General features: G+C 37.9%; 1 protein-coding gene across 7 annotated transcripts in view; it reads right to left on the reverse strand.

Moving 5' to 3' along the window:
• PRMT6 (protein arginine methyltransferase 6) overlaps positions 1-20570 on the reverse strand; it is a 346269-nt gene that overhangs the window by 273877 nt on the left and 51822 nt on the right. The gene's annotated exons all lie outside the window — the stretch shown is intronic.

The following is a 20570-nucleotide window of genomic DNA, read 5'->3' on the forward strand; positions in this document are numbered from 1 at the left end:
TAGGAAAATAATGGAGTCATTTGCCTTGGAATCACCATATTCAATAACATGATCATAATTGACTATAGCAAAAAATTTCTAATGGTTGGCATTCAACAACAATGCCATAAAACCCATCTGCAGAATTCGTTAGCATTTGCCTCTATACAAAGTGCACTCCAAGAGAGATGTTAACACTCCAATAAAATTTATGCTAGAAGGCGTTGATAATTGTGTCACCTATATGTTAGATATGTGACCAATGTAACATTTAAAAGTCAAGGTTAGGGACTAGGTTGTTAAACCATCACAGCCACTTAGAGGTATTATAAATTATAACAAGACACGATGTAAAAGTTTGTGAAAGAGAAGTATATACTATAACATACTTTTGATTAAATCCATCCTTTATTTTATTTTCTCACTACCTATACAGGTCTCATGTATTCATACGTCCTAAAATCCCACATGGTATATCCTTTATTTTAACATTAATAACTTAAGTACATCAGAATTATGACCATTGCAAATATACTTTATCAGCATTTCATATTCGTCATAATAGAGATTACACCAGTGACCAAGTTTATCTCTAGAGTACCCAAACTTATCTGGACTGGGAGGCTTGCTAAATATATCTGCAGTCTCCTCCTGAATTTGACAATATTGGAGCTCTATTTCTTTATTCTCTAATAGCATTACCGATGGCATGAAGTCGCAATGCACTTCCATATGCTTTGCTCAATCACAAAATATAGGATTCATGCCAACTTCAGGAGAGGTTATCAAAGTAAACTTTAAAGTGTAGGAGCATCCGCTTGTATGACTTGCAAATCAGGATGTATCCTTCTCAACCAAAATGCCTTGTAAAATGCACTTGTTCTTGCACTATATCCAGCTTCAGTGGAGTAAAGTGACACTGGATGTTGCTTCTTACTCAGCCATGAAACTGCACCTATGCCAAGCCTAAAACCATGTAGTGGATTCCTGTCATCAACTAACTAGGCCCAATATGAATCTGTATAACCTACAAGTCAGAAATCCTTTTCTCTATCATACAGGATGTCATACTCTAAGGGACCCTTCACTTCCTACCATCCAATAAGCCACCTTAGGGGCTACCATGAATCTAGAAATGTAGCCTCAAAAAGAATAGATCCATCCGGGTCACTACAAGATAAATCAAGTTGCCCACCATGTATACACTGATTCATTTGTCAGTATAGTCGTATGTGGTTGATACATGCCACCCAACCTCCATTGGTGTAGCTGTTGATATAAAATAATAATTTTTTAAATTTCTCTATTTGTGACACAAAGAAACACACATTAGTTCACCATAATTCTACGCCTAGGTAGTAATGAAGGAGGCATGTCCAAAGTTCAACACAAAATAAATTTTACCTCTCAAATTGAGTCCACCTCACTCCTCATGATGATTCTGTCATCTACGCCAGCATAGATCCATCTTAAATTTGGATCTATCAAGCGTCAAGAGGGATCAAATTTGATCCTTCTCAGTGATTGATAGATCCACGTTTACAATGGATCTACGTTTAGATGTTGTCATGTACATATGTACATACGTTGTTATTTACTTTTTTGTAAGCTGACTCGTATTTTTTTTAATTTCTTAATGTAAGTACATTTTTATTATTTCTAATACAACGTTATCTATGCTACGTCACAACATCTACCCCGTATTGAGCTATAGAGCACCTCTCAATGCAATAAACCACTACAATCACCAACCAAGTTTTTCACATAAAAGTTTTGATTAAAGCGACTTCTTTTGCATCTAGATTATGTAAGGTAATTGACAAATTTGGTATACAAGCTTCTCGACCTTGTTTCAAATTATAAAAAGCTTTTACTAGCCAGCATACCAAACCTTCTTTATTTGTAACATCGAACCCATGTGGGTGATACATTAACATTTCCTCCTCATACTACCCCTTGAAAATGCATGATTTCACATTTCATGGATCGTTCTACTACCAGCAAGCTATGTCACAGGGTTCGCCGAATTTCAAATTTGAACCTTGAGGATCGAAATTCTGCGAACCCAAAAAAAAATTTCAAATTCGTTTAGGTTCAGCCAATGTTACTTGGGAGCGGGAGCGGAAGCAGGGAGCGGGAGCGGAAGCGGGAGCAGGAGCGACCATTTTCAGAAGCTCCCGGTTTGGGAGCGAATCCCGGAGCGATTTTTTAAAAATATATATATTTTTTATATTTTTTAATTTTTGATACATATATGTCAACAAAAACATGTAGAATGATGAATTAGATATAAAAAACATAAAAAAGCATAGATTGAACCATATAACAACAACCATCTAGAAGTTATAATCTTCATCAACCACGTCCGCAAGTTAGTAACATAGTAACATACAACATATTGAGTCTCATGATTCATCAATCTTAAAGTTTCAAGCTTTCAAAATTCAATATATAACATTTATCATCATTGATCACCAAAGTTGTACTTGTAAGCTAAGTGTAACCATTACAACAAATAATATCTAACATGAAATGAAATGTTATAAAATGAAATGAAATGAAACAACTTTCAACTTTCATGAAGCATCATATTCATAATTCATTACTAATGAGTTATAATTGCCAACTTCAAAATTAAATTGTCATATATTGTTTAAAAAAATATCATAATAAATATGAAAGAGTCAATAGTTATAAAAGCTACTAGAAACTAGAAAGGAGAAGTAAATCTATTATCTATTTCTTATGCTTGGGCCTCTTGCCACCACGAGAAATGTCTAATTTTTTAGTCTTGTTGCAAAATCAGGATCTTTGTCATTAATATCACCCTCCAAGCATTAATATCCAGAGGTATCTTTGTCATTACCTTTGTATCTGTATAGGGATCTTTGTCATTAATATCACCCTCTAAGCATTAACATAAGATAGAAAAAGCATAGCATGTCAAGTCAAGATTTTGTTTGAGTGATGCGTACATTTTTAGAAGGGTCATGATAGAGGAGTTCGACAACCAATGTCACTAACATCAAGGTACATAGAGGGATTGGTACTCTTGATTAAATATGAGTTCCATACCCTAATACATGACAAAATTCAATGGAAACATTGCAATCCCCCAATCCTGAAATCCTGAAAAACTGATAAGTCTGCTGGATTTTGAATGAAATCTAAAATTCTACTTTCTCCATATGAAATCCAATGAGGACGAAACCACTCTCAAACATCCTGAGTCATTTCATGGTAATGTTAAAAATTTAAGTAAAAGGATGAAAATGAAAATTAAAGAAAATGTCACTTTTACTTTAAGAATTTAACATTACCATGAATAGCATATCAATACTAGGGCCTAGACTTGATCATTAAGTTGCCCCACTCAAAAACTATTTGTTTCTTTCAAAAAAAATTGCATTTCGAACATTACTACAAAAAAAAAAAAATGCAAAAAAGGCAAAACGCTCCCAAAAAGGCAGGGAGCGAAATTTTTTTTAGGGAGCGCGCTCCCGACCCGCTCCCGAGTCGCTCCCGCCCGGAGCGCGGATCGGGAGCGGGAGCGGGGGGGGGGGGGGGGGGCGCTCCCCCGCAACAGTGGGTTCAGCGAACCTGATAATCGAACCTAAAATTTGAACCTCAATGAATTCGAACCTCAATTAATTTGAACCTAATAGTCGAACCTCAAATTCGAACCTCAACGAATTCCAACCTAAAGACGAACCTGAAGCCCATTTTTATAATTTTTAATTTTTTTGGGGGTTCAAGGTTAGGTTTTGGGCGGTTTTTGTCAGTTGTTTTAAGGTTTATTAGAAAAACCATGGGCAGCACATGGTTTTCTCTTGTTCTGCTTCCCACTAATTAGTTTCCCGTCGTGGACACTAGTTTGGCTTTATTTACCATGGTTGTCGATAAATTTTCACAAGCCAATTTCAGTTTGAGTGTACTCGCTCTATTGTGCTCTATTGTGTATTCTCTGCAATTTCTTGAATTCAATTTCTAGACACTGCTTGTCCCCACCGCCTAGAGCGTGAAGTTGATAGTGGTTGTGGTCGTGATTTGTGGCTTGTGGGTGCTCACTGCTACTCATATAGTTTTATTGATTGATTTTGATTTTTTATTATTTTATGTCATATATATATATATATATTCGAATTTAATGTCAAACCTCATACGAACCTGATCGGAAAATTCGAATTCGAATTCGAATCAAACTTAATTGTTTCCGAACTAGAATTAGAACCTGAACCATGTGACATAGCCAACAAGCATAGAAGAAGAAGACCATTGGAGTTAAAGATAGTTACGAGTTGATGGAGGCACATTGCACCAAGAGATTCCATGTTGTCACAATTCACATAGTTGATGAAGGAAGCCCTAGAACATGAATTCCATACTTCAGAAGACCCCTAGAAGCTCGTACTAGGTTATCGCCACAGGGCTTCAGTGCGCCCTCGATGTGTATGGTGTCCCTAATATTTGGTTACGACGTCCAAGCCAAGCGAATGGTTTGGATCTGATTGGTATGCCAATGGTATTTGTTAAGGCTTCTGACTCACGTTTCTTCTACATCGCAGTAGGTGAGATTATCAAATCGAAAGGTGGTAGTTTTGCAACATTTGTAATTTGCTTGACAGGGGGGCCCTCCCCAGCTATTGATCTACCTTTCAAATGGAAGTATATAGTGGTCCTCAAACCTATGCAAGAATTTATGCGTCAATATCATATCTTATTTGTAGACCCTCGCCGCCATGGTTGCTATGTGACGGGTTTGTGTTTCTTCTTGCAAATCTAGTGGGATGGCATCTCTCTTTGGTATATGCAAATATGGATGGAGTCTAGGATATGTGGCCCTCTTATGTTCTAATCCAAAGGGGTTGCGACCTGTTCCCTCACGTTCATATGATTGCAAAGCAATCTGTTATCCCAGAAATGGTGTTCGGTTCTATGTCTACAAATCTTCGACAATTTGCTGAGAAGATGTGACGGATCTCTGCAAAGGAGGGTTATTTAGTAGATTAGAACCCCATTGGGATCTCATCTTCCTCTCGCCTTTTCAGCCTAGATATGGATTCCTTGAAAAAAGATTTGCGTGCAAAGAAGTCCTTCCAAATAATTTTTAAATCCCCAAGAGGGAAATTTGTCCTATTTTGGGTTCAGGCCTCAAATCTTGTAGTAGAGTTGAAGCAAAAGATCCAAAACACTCTAGGCATTTGGATGATCTTACAAACCTGATATGTGGGGGCAAAGCGTTGCAAGATGATAAGAGGATGAAAGATTATTGCATTATTCATTCCTCCTCTATTTTCTTAAATTTGAGGCTACGAGGAGGCTCTCTAGGATCCAGCAATCCCAAGGGTTTTGTTTTGTATCGAGATGCAGTGAAAAGAAAGGGAGTCTCATGATCAATCTGATCTGTCGAAAAATTTTGGTCCATTCCAGTCAACGAGGAAGAAATTCAGTATAGTTGTGCAAAGCCAGAATATTTTGGTTGCTTATATCATTGATCAGATGGAACATGCTCCAGGAATGATAGTTAATGTACCATAGATAAAGGATCTATTTGACGTACTCCAATCATGCGTTATTGTTTGCAGGTTTAATGGTTTCTGGCCCAAATCAAAGGATCTTTGTCAATGGGTTTTCTCTAACTGGACACCCAATTACGACATCCATCTGTGTTCAAAAGGATTGTTTATCATACAATTTGACACAGAAGGATTTAGAGTATGCCCTAGATGAGGGGCCATGGTTTTGGAGTGTAGGCCTTTCTATTACTCCATGGTTCCCAAGGTTTTATGCCAATATTTAGGTGGTTTCAAAAATGTCAGTTTTGGTGCGAATGCATAATCTTCCTCTTCCTTTTTGGCACCACCAGATACTAGAGGGAAATGGAAACACTCTAGGAAAATACAAAAAGACAAATTTAGAAAGAGTGTCGACAAATGAATCTTGATGTGAATTTCACCGAAAAAGATTTCTCAGAAAAAAGGAATATTTACTTTTTCCAAAATATGTGTAGACGTAGATCTCAGCAAAGGCTTACCAGATCATATCCACTTAATTCAAAATAGCTTTCATTGGACACAACCTCTAGATTTTGAGAACACGACATTCAACTATCGTATTTGTTTTCAGACTGTACATTTACAAAACTCTTGTCCATAAGCAAGGAAGTTTCTAATTAGGAAAAAGAAATTAAAATTGGCAACTAGGGCCAATTCCACCTTGGGTCAGCTCATTTGATGGAGATAATGATTGCATTAAAATCCTCTTTTCAAGAGGACCAAAATTGATATAAAGATCATCTCATTTGGACAAGCAGAAGTGTGATTTTGAATTACATCATCATGTAAGCTCATGAAGCGCAATGGACATGACTCTTCACCCTCAACGACTTGTATAATTACAAGCGACCTCGCACCTCATTTGGCATCATCATCACTCACACATTCTCACTCCTCCTCTCATTGGTTCGTACAACATTAGGCATCCCTCTTTCTCACACGTGTGGCACAAAGAAGAACGAATTTCTGGGCTAAGTTGCAAGGCTGAAAATTTCAAGAAGCAGACCAAGTTTAACCAGCGTTGACCAGGGATTCTTTGACCAGCTCTAACTGCAATTTTTGGAGGACCGATTCTGTCTTTTTAGGCCGCATTTTTGGGCACAAAAATCGGGGGAATATTGGCAATTTGACCAGCATTGAATTCAGGGTTGACTGCAATTTTGACAGCAGAAATTACAATAGTTTTTTTCTCTCCTTTGACCAAGTTTGACTAGACTCGTTTTGAGTTGATTTTAACCAACAAGGAAGGTCGAGTTTGACTGTGGTTGACCGAGCTCAAGGAGGCAAGTTTGACAGTCGCATTGACCATCTTTAACTTTCTGGTTAGGGTTGATCTCACTGCAGTTGGCTACAGATTTTGACAAGGTTGTTTTGACTTTGAATTTGGCAAACCAATTTGACTTTTGTACTCTCTCTCTCTCTCTGTTGAACATTTTGATATAATAATAAGAAGAATTGATCCAAGGGTTTTCCCCGTCTTGGGGTTTTCCCTGGCATCCGCCAAATCTGGTGTTCTCTTGTCTTGGCTTGTCTTCTGCATATTGTTTCATGTTCTATTTACTTTTACTGTCAATGAGATTATTGGTTAATGTGATTGCTATTGGAAATTGGCATTGGGTTGCTATGGGAACATTTAAGTAATTGTGCTAAGCATAGAACATACCATCGTTATCTAAATTTAACATGGTTTCAATGCACAGGGGAAGACAAAGCCCAAGCAAGAGAGATAAAACACAATCAATAAGAGAGATCTATTGGTCAAGACTATTGATCCATCTACAATGGCTTCTACATATTATTTCAAATCCAAGGATAAGCTCAAGGACAAATCTGACTATCATGCATGGAAGATGACTTTAGACATAACTTTGGAAGAGCATGATGCCATGGACTATGTGAAAAGAAGAGTGGTGGAGCCTCCTTCAAATGGACTTGACTTTGGAAGAGCATGATGCCATGGATTATGTGAAAAGGAGAGTGGTGGAGCCTCCTTCAAACGCACCTATTGCTGCAAATACAAAATACAAGAAAGGTGAGGTCAAAGCTAAAGAATCATTAAAGACTCCATTCAAAAGCATTTGGTTGCTTATATTTCTGGTTTACGAACATCTAAGGAGATGTATGATAAGATGGTTGGGATGTTCAAAGTGAACAAGGAAAATCAAATCCTCTTTCTCAAGAACAAGTAGAAGGACATCAAGATGGATAAAGGGGAGTCTATCTTGTTGCACTCATATTTGTCAAAATTCCAAGGAAGCGGAAGTACAATTTTTTTCAACGGGATCAGATCATCTATCAACAGTCTTATGTGTCATTATAAACTCATTCTGCAAGTTATGTAATGTAAATAGTCCTAGTAGGACCTTGAGTGTATGTAACAACCTAGGTAAACCTATTATTTTGGTGAAAAGTTTCATCCTGGAAAGTTTTTCATCTCACTAACTCATGTGTGTTTCTAAACATAGATGGTCAGCAGAGTTTTTCCCTCCAAACTCACCCCAAAGCTAGGGTAGAATTCTTCGTCAAAGTTTTCGGTGAGTCCTAGTGTTCTACTCGAGTCTTATGTAAAAGTGATTTGGGTATAATTAAAGCTGATTGGCTAAATTATTTTATTACAAATCACTTGGCCTATTAGATCATGTTGTGTCACAAAATTGGATATGTGTCTTAAGGGTATAAGCCAAATGTGTATTCCCCCTTTTGGGGGTGGTAAATGTAAACTATTATGTATTAAAAGGTTGGAAAAATATTAAATCCCTTCATTTGTAAATTAATTAATTTTTCTGGCAAAATAAAATAAATCTTGAGCCATAAAATTAATTATTAGAGTTCAAATTACGTTGTCTTAGGAAAATTAACTCTCCAAGTGGAAAAATTCGTGGGTCTTAAAGGAATCAATTTTTAAAGGTCTTCCACCAAGATAATATTGTATATTTCAAGAAAATTTGGACCCTTGGACCTTGGTGATTAAGTCTAAGTCAAAGTCAAATTTTTGAGGAAATTAACTCAAATTATTAATTTTGAGCTAATAAAAATGGAATTAAATGATAAATTCGGAAATTACTCAAAAATAAAAAAATCAAGGGCCAAGATTAAAAGATAATCAAATATTTTTCAACAGCCAAAATTATTTTGACAAAGATCAAAGAAACTAGCTGTTATTTTTCGACTTGAAGGATTGACCAATAAATTAGAGAGTCATTTGAGTTTCTAGCATAGGATCTTTGGCTATAAAATTGTTGTTGAAGCATTTTGTAACACTATTGTCCCACTAGGAACTATTTTTTCTATCATAATAAGGACTTTGGGGTGAAATTCAAGGTGTTCCATGTTCATGATTTGTGGTATGCACTGACTACGGGCTTTCCTATGTTGTTTTGAATAATGGTAAGATATGTTTTTCATTAGATGGAGATAAAATCGTACTATTGATAGTTTTGGGCTAATCTTAGGTGGTTTGATTGTCTTGAGATAAATACTTAGTATTTGCAGGGACTTTAGTCCTTGGCCTCCAAGTTCACAAACTTGGGTAGGAATCATTGTTGCTTGGATCCCAAATATTTGTGTGATGGATTAAATCTTCGCTAAGCCTATAGTGCGCATTGGGGTTTCTAAAGTTTTTCTAGTCATTCATCAAACAAATAGCCATAAAAATATTTTTTTTCAAAAATTTAAATTTTCAAAACCCTTGTATATTTGTAGATTAATGTTGTAATTTATTATTTCTAACTGCGGTTTTGGGGATTTTAGATTTTGTATATATTTGGGGTTTTGAGATTTTGAAATTTAAATTTATTTTTTTATATTGGGCATTTGGGTTTCTACTCTAAATTTGTTTTAGGATTGAGGAAAAAATTGGCATTGGAGACCTCAGAAACCCTAGACGTCTAGGGTTTTTAGGCTATTTTGCAGGTTGTTTATTTTCAAATCAGGGAAAAAGCCCATTTTCTGAAGGCCCTGGCCCTTACCCAACCTAAAAGGCTAGTGTTTGGAACCTATTTTGCAAGCATTAAGAAAGCCACAACCCCTACAAGGGCTAGATCTCATTGCAAACAAAGGTTTCTTCAAGGGATTGGAATTTTATCTCTAACAATTCGTTTTGCAATGATTTTGGGGTTGACATTGTGTTTTCAAGTGGTCATCTTCATTAGAAGTCTTCCTAGTCATCTACAAGGCCCCAAGACCTATAGGTTCGCTATCTAAACCCTAGCTTCTCACTGTTTTACAACTGTTGTAAATTTTTATTTTTAACAATGATATATAAGCCCTAAAATCACATTTAATTTGGTCAAAATTGCAAAATTTGAATTTTCCTAAATTTGAATTTTCCTAAATTTTGGTTATTTGGGCATTGGTTATCTAGCCTATATTTGATTTTTTGCTTGCTGGAATTTCACTGCATAATTGAATATATCAGATCTAAACTTTTTTTAGAATAATTCACCTAAAAGGCTCAAAATTTCAAATTTTCAGTTTTGCCAATTTTTTCCAAGTTTTGGGCATTTGTTGTCATTTGTTCAAGCACTAATAGCTCATTGGTTTTCTGATTTCCTCACTGTTGTAACAAGTTTTCAGATCTGTTATTTTCTGAATATCACACTCTAAAAGCCCTAAAAGCTTAAGTTTTTCAATTTTGATAATTTTTTCCTAGTTTTGGGCATATTGGGCATTTGTTGTAGCATCATTAACTTGTTGATCTGATGATTTTTTTATTGTTGTACTAAGTTACTTCATATCTGACAAATCACTAAATATTCCATTTTAAAGTGGGCTAAATTCATAAATTTACATATGTTAATCATTCAAAAAAAATTGTTTCATATATTTAGTAAATTCCATGATCTAAAGTGATTTTTTTGCTGCTGTCATAAGTCTAATAAGTGTTGGAATTTTCTGAAATATTACAACTGATTTGGATATTTGAAATCTGACACTTGTTTGTTTTGCTCCAAGTTACAAGGATTTCTGAATTTTACAATTAAAGCACCCAAAAGTTTAAGCTCTAAATTTCTAATCTTGTGGTTGGTTAAGTTGCTTTGACACTTGTAATCTAATTGGCATTGTGATAAGAACATCTTGAGTAAATTTTATTGGCATCGTGTAATCATTAGTTAATTGACAAATTGGATAATTTATTCTAAGTATCTTGTGGATTGATTCATTGGCACTTGTATCCTTAAGCACTTGCCTTCTATTAAGATTGTCCTCTAATTGTTGTTAAGCACTGTTGTCATAAGGAGTAATCATAATTTGAATACTTAAACACTTAAACAATCTTAACTCATTTCACTCATCATCTTTGCACGAGCATTCTAGGATTTAGCTTGCACTAAAAACTTACCTCCTAGCATAAACTAGGTTGATAGACTCCTAGGGCAACCCTTTTCGATTAGCTTGAGGGATTCAGCCCTTCTTAGTTGTTAACACAGTGACCTTGCAGTGGTCAGAGCCACAGTCTCTACAGTGTCGGAGGCACTGGGTGGTTGGAAGATGGGGAGATATCGTTAATCAAGCCTTTGTCTGCTTCCTGTTGGCTTCCATCCCACAACCTACTTTGAAGACTGTTTCTCAAAACAGTTAAGGGAGAGGTTCGACTTAGAATAGGCATTTAATCTAAAATTTACCAACATTCTTGCATCACACGTAGCGCTTAGGACTCACATCCCATATAGGTTAGTCTATCATATCAACCAGCGGGTGTCCATCCAGTTACTTGGCATTAATTTACATTAATGCAAGAAATTGTGACTCCATAAGGCACTGGCCTCGTACTTAAAATTTAATCTTATCATTAATCTTGCTAAATCTAACCAAGTAGCTAGGCCATTCATCTATGTTTCCCATAGCTTGTTGTTGGGAGACAGTTAGAATGTAGTGGTCGGGGATCAGAGTGACAAAACCCCACCCTGAGCGGTTGTAGCGGTGCATGTACAATCCAGACGACAATCCAATCCTACTTCATGAAGATTATAGAAATCAAGAATGACCTTCTATCTATTAAAGAAGTTGTCGCTGACAAGGAGCTCACTCACATCGCTCTCGGAGGTCTTACAAGAGCATGGGATGTGTTTAACACCACCATTCTCAACAACGACAAGATTCCTAGTTTCGATGGATTATTAGCTAGATTCACTCAAGAAGAGACGGGGATAATGGAAAGAGACAAGCCTTCAAATGGAAATGAACCTACAACTTTCTCCGCTCATGCTAAGAGGAAAAACAATGTTGGTCCAAGAAAACAAGGACAAGGATTCAAAGAAGGAAGAAAAGGAAGGTGCTACAATTGCGATAGGTTTGGCCATTATGATAGAGAGTGTCCTCACAAGAAGGATACTCCAAGGGATGATCACAAGAACTACAAAGGCAATGGCAATCAAAGGAACAACAGTTTCAACAATAAAGGAAAGAGGAAAGCTCCCGCTGCTTGAAATGGAAATAGTCAACCTCCCAAAAAGACAAGAAATTCCACGCATGAGGAAAGTAATGTTGTAGGAAAACAAAAAATAATTTTATCTTATTACTGCTTTATCTACTGTCTCTCTTCCAGATACTTTGGATCATTGGTTGATTGATAGTGGAGCCCCAAGGCACTTCATTGGATACAAGGAGGCCCTCTCAAATTTGGTTGAAAAGAAGACTAATTTGGAAATCATACTTGGAGATAATGCCACCTATCCTGTAAAATGAATAGGTATTGTCACTCTTCACTTGAATCAAGATCAAACCATTCATCTACAAAAAGTTTTGTATGTGCCCAATTTGAAGAAGAACTTGGTGTCTATTTTTGCGATGGAAGACAAGGGCTTCAAGGTAGCATTCATTGATGGAAATGTACGTATTTGGCAAAGAAACCCTAAAGATGCTTTTACAATTGGATTTAGAGTTGAAGGTCTCTATCAAGTTTGAGGAAGTCCCTTGGGAGCCTTGACTTGCGATACTTCTCTTCAATTTGAATTATGGCATCGAAGATTTGCTCACCTTCATTACAAAGTCTTACCTAGAGTAAGGAAGATGGTCATAGGTATGCCTGAGTTCAACATGAACCATGAAGGAGTTTGTCAGGGTTGTGTAGTTGGGAAACTTACAAGGGGACCATTTCCTCCAAGTGAAAGTCAAACTTTCAATATTCTTCAATTGGTCCATTCTGACCTATCTGGTATGTTACTCATAACATCATTAGGAGGATACATATACTATGCAATTTTTGTAGATGACTTCTCCCGCAAAACATGTATCTATTTCTTGAAGAAGAAGGACAAAGTGTTCAAATGGTTTCGTTCTTTCAAAGTCTTGGTGGAAAATCAAACAAGGAAAAAGATAAAGATATTGACGACCAATAATGGAACCAAATATGAATCAAATGAATTCAATGACTTATGCAGAGAGGTTAGCATTAAGAGAAAGACAACCGTTTCGTACACTCCTGAGCAAAATGATGTTGTTGAAATGAAGAATCGGACAATCATGGAAGCCACCCATGCCATGCTCCATGATAAAGGCCTACTAAAGTCCTTATGGGGAGAAGCTGCCAACGTTGTCGTGTATGTTCAAAATAGGAGCCCCCATCAAGCAATGGATTTCAAGACACCTGAAGAAGTTTTCACTGGTAAGAAGCCTGATGTTTTTAGAATATTTGGTTGTCCCGTGTATTTTCATGTGCCTAAAGAGAAAAGAAACAAGTTGGAAGCATCTGGAAAGAAAGGTATATTTGTGGGCTACAATGAAAATTCAAAGGCATATAGAATCTATGTGCCTGGACAAAGAGATGTGGAAGTTAGCCATGATGTCACCTTCAATGAAGATATTGCGCTTGGGAAGGCCCGAGATCTCCCCATTCCAAGGAAGGACAATAATGATGATGTAGTGGAAAAACAGGATGAACCTCCTTCAGATGAACATATGTCTGATGTTGAAGGCCCAATGGATCCCATTAATCCATAACCTAGTGATCCCTCTACCTCAAGGAAAAAGACCTTTGTGGCTCAAAGATACTCTCGAAGATGTTGACAAACATATGGCTCCAAGAGGGACATTCCGTGAAAGTAAGAAGCCAAACAGGTATCAAGGCACTTAGTTTCTATGAGTACTATTGTTCAATCCGACACATGTACGTTAGAAAAAGTTCTAAAGCACCAAGTCTAAAAGAATGCGATGAATGAGGAATATGAATCTATCATGAAAAATGATGTCTAGGACTTGTTCCTAGACCCAAGGACAAGTCTATGGTTACTTCTAAATGGCTTTACAAAATCAAACATGGAGCTCATGGGAGTGCTAAAAAATATAAAGCCAAGTTCGTTGCTCGAGGCTTCTCTTAAAAGGAAGGAGTATAGACTATGACGAGATATTTGCACTAGTTGCCCGATATACCACTATCTGATCCATTATTGCTCTCGCTACCTCTCAAGGATGGAGCCTACACCAAATGGATGTTAAGACTACTTTTTTGCATGGCTCACCTAAGGAAAGAGTCTACTTGGAACAACCTCAGGGGTTCGAAGTACAAGATTGAAGGACACACGTATGCAAGTTGAAGAAAGCCCTCTAAGGGTTGAAGTAAGCCCCTAGGGCTTAGTATGAGAGGATTCATAGCTATCTTATGAAGATGGGATTTACAAGGAGCGATGTAGATCCTAACCTATCCTTCAAAGTTGAAAAGGACATGCCTCTCATTTTGGTCCTTTATGTGGATGATCTCTTTCTAACAGGTGCAGACCCTCTCATTTATCAATGTAAGGGGGAGTTGGCTTTCGAGTTCGAGATGAAGGACCTAGGTCTGATGCACTACTTTCTAAGGTTGGAGGTCTAGCAAAAGCCAAGTGAGATTTTCCTTTCTCAAGGAAAATACATTGTGAAGCTACTCGAGAGATGTGGGATGGTGGATTGCAAAGTCTATGTCTACTCTAATGGAACTCAACTTCAAGAAGCTGTGTGGAAGTGTTGTTGGGCCCGAATCGGCAAACCCTTCCGAATATAGAAAACTTATGGGGGCCCTGATGTTCTTGGTAAACTTTCGTCTTGACATATGCTTCGATGTGAATACGTTGAGTCAATTTATGGTCGAGCCTCGTCACATACATTGGATTGTTGCTAAGAATCTCTTGAGATATCTTCGTGGCACAATCAACTATGGACTGAGATACACTACCGAGAATTTGAGGCTACATGGATACACTGATGTTCACTAGGTTGGCAGTATGTTGGATCGTTAGAGCACTTCTGGATTTTGCTTCTCATTGGGATTTGCTTTAATTTCTTGGATGAGCAGGAAGCAAAAATTAGTTGCTCTAAGCACCGCCGAGGACGAATACATTGCAGCGAGTATGGCATGTTGTGAAGTTGTTTGGTTGAGGAAGCTCTTTAGTGAGCTATTTGAGCACAAGCTGGATACCAACGTGATCTTCTGCAACAACCAAAGTGGGATTCGCCTTTCAGAAATCTCGTGTTCCACAACCGCTCCAAGCACATTGATGTCAAGTACCACTTTATCTAGGATATGGTATAGCGGGGAGCAATAAGGCTCCAACACATCAAAATTGATGAGCAGGTCGCAGACATCCTCATGAAACCCTTAGGAGAGGTCAAATTCTTAGCCTTCCAAGAGACTTGGAGTCGTGGAAAGACCCTCCTATGAGGGTCCCGCTTGATTTAGACACTGAGCTTTGGGAGCTCCTAGGGGCTTGGGGTACATCTTGGAGCTATGAGCGACCATAGGGTGAGTGGTTCACCTTCTCCTATTGGTGCGTTATGTACAGGGTGAGTGGTTCACCTTCCCCTATGATACCCCATGATGGTTGATTGTGTGTAGGGTAAGTGGTTCACCTTCCCCTATGATACCCCATGATGGTTGACTGTGTGTAGGGTGAGTCGTTCACCTTCCCCTACGATTGATATATGCATAGGATGGGTGGTTCAACTTCTCCTATGGCATATGCACAGGATGAGTGGTTCACCTTCCCTTGTTGATGCCCCAGCATACATCCTAACCATGTAGTCCGAGACTCATGGGAAATACCTCTCATCTAGCCAATGAGTTGGGAAACGTGGATAGGGACCATAGCACTACCAATGGACGCATCATGTACTGTCGTACTCCCTATGTCTAGGATGCATGGTGTTCAACAACTTGATCTATGATCAAGACTGACATTTGTCAGTGGAGAGTGGTAAGGTCTTGACTCACTCTCGTTCAATTGTTCTTCATTATTCATATCAGTGTTCAGCGAAGCAAAGATGGTACATGACGACAGGATGGCATGATGATTGATGATTGGCAGGTGGAATTCTCCCTAGTTGAGAGGGAGTGTTAAAATTGGCAACTAGGGCCAAATTCCACCTTGGGTCAGCTCATTTGACGGAGATGATGATTGCATTAAATTCCTTTTTTCGAGAGGACCAAAATTCATATAAAGAGCATCTCATTTGGACAAGAAAAAATGTTATTTTGAATTTATGCGCACACGTGCAAATTGTTTAGGTCAGACACACCATCATGTAGGCTCATGAAGCCCAATGGACATTATTCTTCACCCTCAGCGACTTGTATAAATACAAGTGACTTCTCACCTCATTTAGCATCATCATCACTCACACATTCTCTCTCCTCCTCTCATTGATTCGTACAACATTAGGCATTCTCTCTCTCACACACATGTCGCACAAAAGGACGAATTTATGCGCTGAGTTGCAAGGCCGAAAATTTCAGGAAGCAAACCAAGTTTGACCAGCATTGACTAAGGGTTCTTTGGCCAGCTTTCACTGCGATTTTTGGAGGATCATTTCTGTCTTTTTAGGCCACATTTCTCGGCACAAAAATCAAGGAAATCTAGGCAATTTGACCAGCGTCGACTTCAGAGTTGACTACAATTTTGACTGCAGAAATTACAGTAGTTTTTCTCTCCTTTGACCAAGTTTGACTAGATTGTTTTGGGCTTGTTTTGACCAACAGGGAAGGCCGAGTTTGATTGTGGTTGACCGAGCTCAAGGAGGCAAGTTTTAAAGTTGTGTTCACCATCTTTGACTTTCTAGTTAGGGCTGATTTGCCTGCAGATTTTGACAAATTTGTTTTGACTTTGAATCTGGCAAGTCAATTTGACTTTTGTACTCTCTCTCTGCTGAACATTTTGATATAAAAATAAGAAGAATTGATCAAAGGGTTTTCCCCATCTTAGGGTTTTTCCTTGGCATCTGCCAAATCTGGTGTTCTCTTGTCTTAGCTTGGTCTTTTGCGTATTGTTTCATGCTCTATCTACTTTTACTATTAATGTGATTGTTGATTAATGTGATTGCTATTGGAAATTGACATTGTGCCGCTAAAGGAACATTTAAGTAATTGTGCTAAGCATAGAACATACCATTGTTATCTAAATTTAATAGAAGCAACCCAAAAAGCCAAAGGAATGTCAAGTTCCATATCCACAAATTTCAGAAGAAGAGGAAGAGGAAATTGTGGAGAACCATATGAATGCAGAGGTCCAAGAACACCAAGGCACATCAAAAAACAGAGTGGAAGAGAGGGCGGGAACAATGGTTCAAAGCCAGAGAAATTTTGAAAAAACAACGATTACAATGCAATAGGAGGTGGAAGCACTCCCTCAATTGAAGGCAGGTGGAGTGAAACGATCTCACGTCTCAAAGAGTTTAGATCCAGGAAAAGAAGCCTCTTTGAAGGCGGATGTAAATAATTTCGCAATTGTAATTGTCGCTCCCTCACAAGGAGTTTGGCGAAAAATTGAGAAGAAGAAAGGTAGAAAGGGGTAGGCTAAGTGATTTCTCTACACTTATCCCTGTCATTTTTAGCTTGTTTTTTTCTTTTTGTGGAATCCAACTCTTGGCTGGCATGATCTAATTCTTTTTAATCATCTGCAAAATGTAATTTTGTTCCTTGAATAAAATTACAATTGTTCCTTTGGAAAGAAAAATTAAGTTGGCACTAGATATGCATGAGACGTACAAAGTCACATAATCCTAATATGTTGAAATTAAAAAAAAGTTCATATTGTCAAGCCAGTTATTGGTAACTCTACAAATGTTGCCTTTCTATTAATAATAGCTCTAAGATATACAAATAGTGGAGAGACTTGTGGGATTCACATTCCAAGGTCTTTTCATCTTCTTAATTTGTATTTACATATTTACAATATTTTCCCAATCCCCAAGGATTAGGTGTCAACGTCCACCCCTTAATCTGAAGGGATGTTCGTAAGTCCAAGCATCATTACGAATCTTTCAAACTTTTCTCTTCCAAGTGCTTTGGTGAAGATGTCTACAATCTTCTCATTTGTGGAACAATGGCGTAGGTGAATAGTTTTGGCCTCAACATGATGTTGCATCAAATGATACTTTGTATTGATATGCTTAGTTCGATCATGGAACTTTGGATTCTTAGCCAATTTTATTACAAAAGCATTGTCAAATAGAAGAGGAGTAGAATGCACTTGCTTCTCCTACAAATCTTCAAGAATTTTCCTAAGCCACACAATCTCCTTGGTTGGTTCTGCCGCTACCACATATTCTACCTTTGTAGTGGAATCTACTAGAACTGATTGTTTGCGTGACCCCCATGAGACAGCTCTTGATCCAAGACTCATAACATAACCTGAAATAGACACTCAATTTTATTTATCTCCATCAAAGTCTGAATCAGAATATTCAATCGAGTTGAAGCCATCCACCTGTGTGTACTTGAGTCCAAAGTTTTGAGTTCCCTTCAAGTACCTTAGAACTCTTTTTGTAACAGAACAGAGTAATGACCCTCACGAGGATAAACCTGGAAAGGATTCCAACAACAAATGAAATGTTTGGTTTGGTCGTAGTAAGGTAGTTAAGACTTCCTACAAGTTGTTTGTACTTTAGTTACATCCTCAAATTCATTTCCTTCTTTGGATGTGAGCTTTAAATTCTGTTCCATTGGGGTGGACATTGGATTGCATCCAACCATGCTAAATTTGTCCAACAAATCTCCAATGTACTTCTTTTGAGAGAGGAATATAAAATTCTGATGTTGGGTTACTTCAATACCCAGATAGTCTTGAACCTATCCCAAATTTATCATCTCAAACCTCTCCTCTATTCTTTCTTTATGAATGCAATGTAATTTTCATTATTCCCTGTCATCAGTAGATCATCTACATGCACCACAAGATAGACAACTATTTTGCCAACTTTCTTGACAAATAAAGTTGCATCATCATGATCATAGTGTTTGAAATTTAGTTTCAGAAGATGCTCAGTCAATTTCTCATAATAGGCTCGCAGTGTTTGTTTGAGGCCATACAAGGATTTGATAAGCTTACATACTTTGTGCTCCCATCCCTTCATAAAAAATCCTTCTAGTTGAGACATACAAACATTTTCTTTCAAATCTCCATTCCAGAAGGTGGTTTTTACATCCATTTGATGGAATTTCCATCCATTTTGAGCTGCCAAGGTAAATAGAGTCCAGATGGTAGCCCATTTTGTTGTGGGGTCAAAATTCTCCTCATAATCGACCCCTTCTTTCTGTGCAAATTCATTTGCCATGAGCCTTGCTTTGTGCTTGTCCAGTTACCCATTTGCTTTATACTTGTTCTTGAAGACCCACTTGCAACCAATCGGTTTGGTTCCAAATGGAGGGTCTACCAGCTTCTAGGTTCCATTCTTTATTAGAGCATCATACTCTTTTTGCATTACTTCTTTCCATTCATCATAAGAAGCAGCTTCTTTAAAGGAAGTTGGTTTGAAATTTGTAGACAAATTTAATTCACAATCATAAGAAACATCCATATCAACAACTGAATCAAAATCATCTACATCACCTCCATTTTGTCTAGTAGAACTTCTCGTTCCTGTCTTTCCAACCTCATCAGGATGAACACTTTCAAGTGTCTTAGTGAGCCATTTTGGAGGACCTTTCTGAGATGGCCCGGGTTGTCCATTTCACTAAGATGGGGTTGAATCAAGATTTAGCCTTCCAATTCTCTCAATCACATCACTCAAAGTGTCTTCTTGATCAATGGTCAGAGCTTCATGAGGGGGAGAGAGTGCTTCAGAAGGAGATTCCACAAATTGATTCAGAATAGGGACCCCCCTTCAAGGTGTGGAATCTCATTATCAAATTCTTGCATCTGTCCAAGCAATCAAGTTGTCGCTCAACAACAGTGTCAGTCTTGGAAGATTCAAGAAGTACATATCTAGACAATATAAACTTCTTGTTTACTTCATCATAGAGACGATATGCTTTGGAGGTATCTGAGTACCCCCAAGAAGATGCACTTTCGACTCCTTGCACCAAGTTTGTTTCTTTGTCCTTAGGTATCAAGGCATAACAAGTGGAACCAAAAACCCTGAGATGCCTCACCGAAGGAATGTGGCCTGTTAATTTTCGATAACAATGGTATGTTCTATGCTTAAGAGCTATTTACTTCAATTTCTTTATTAGCCCAATATCAATATCCAGTTTAGCAATCACATCAGCATGATAGTAAAATGCAGATAGAACGTAAACATAAACAGTACAAGACAAGCCAAGACAAGAGGACACAAGATGTGGCACCAGCCAGGGAAAACCCCAATGTGGGGAAACCCTTGATCAATTCTTCTTATATTCTTCAATAGTTCAGCACAGAGAGTCATAGTAGAAATTACAAATCTGATAATCTATGACAACAGCGAGAAGCCCTAACCAGAAAAGTCAACGTTGGTCAAACAAGGCAGAATTCTTCCTCAAACAGCTTGGTCAAACCTAGTCAACTTCGACCTCCAACAACAAGTCCAATGAGCCCAAAATAGTCTAAAAAAACTCCAATCAAAAGCTGGTCAACAAAATTCAAACTGTGGCCAGCCCTAGGGAAGTCAACGCTGGTCAAATGAGAGGTCAAATTGCCTCGATTTCGGTGTCCAGATCTGTGGCCTGCTAGGAAGAAGATACCTCACCCAATCTGCAATCAAAACAGGTCAACACAGTCAAACAACGATCCTGCAATTCAGTCAATGCAGTTAAACAGTCAAACAAAAAATCATCCTTCTTCCTTTGCACGTGTGAGAGACAGCTGCCTA

The sequence above is a fragment of the Pinus tabuliformis genome, chromosome 1_2 (genome assembly GCF_031772625.1).
Source record: "Pinus tabuliformis cultivar Carrire ecotype Pingquan chromosome 1_2, CPIR1, whole genome shotgun sequence".
Classification (NCBI taxonomy): domain Eukaryota; kingdom Viridiplantae; phylum Streptophyta; class Pinopsida; order Pinales; family Pinaceae; genus Pinus; species Pinus tabuliformis.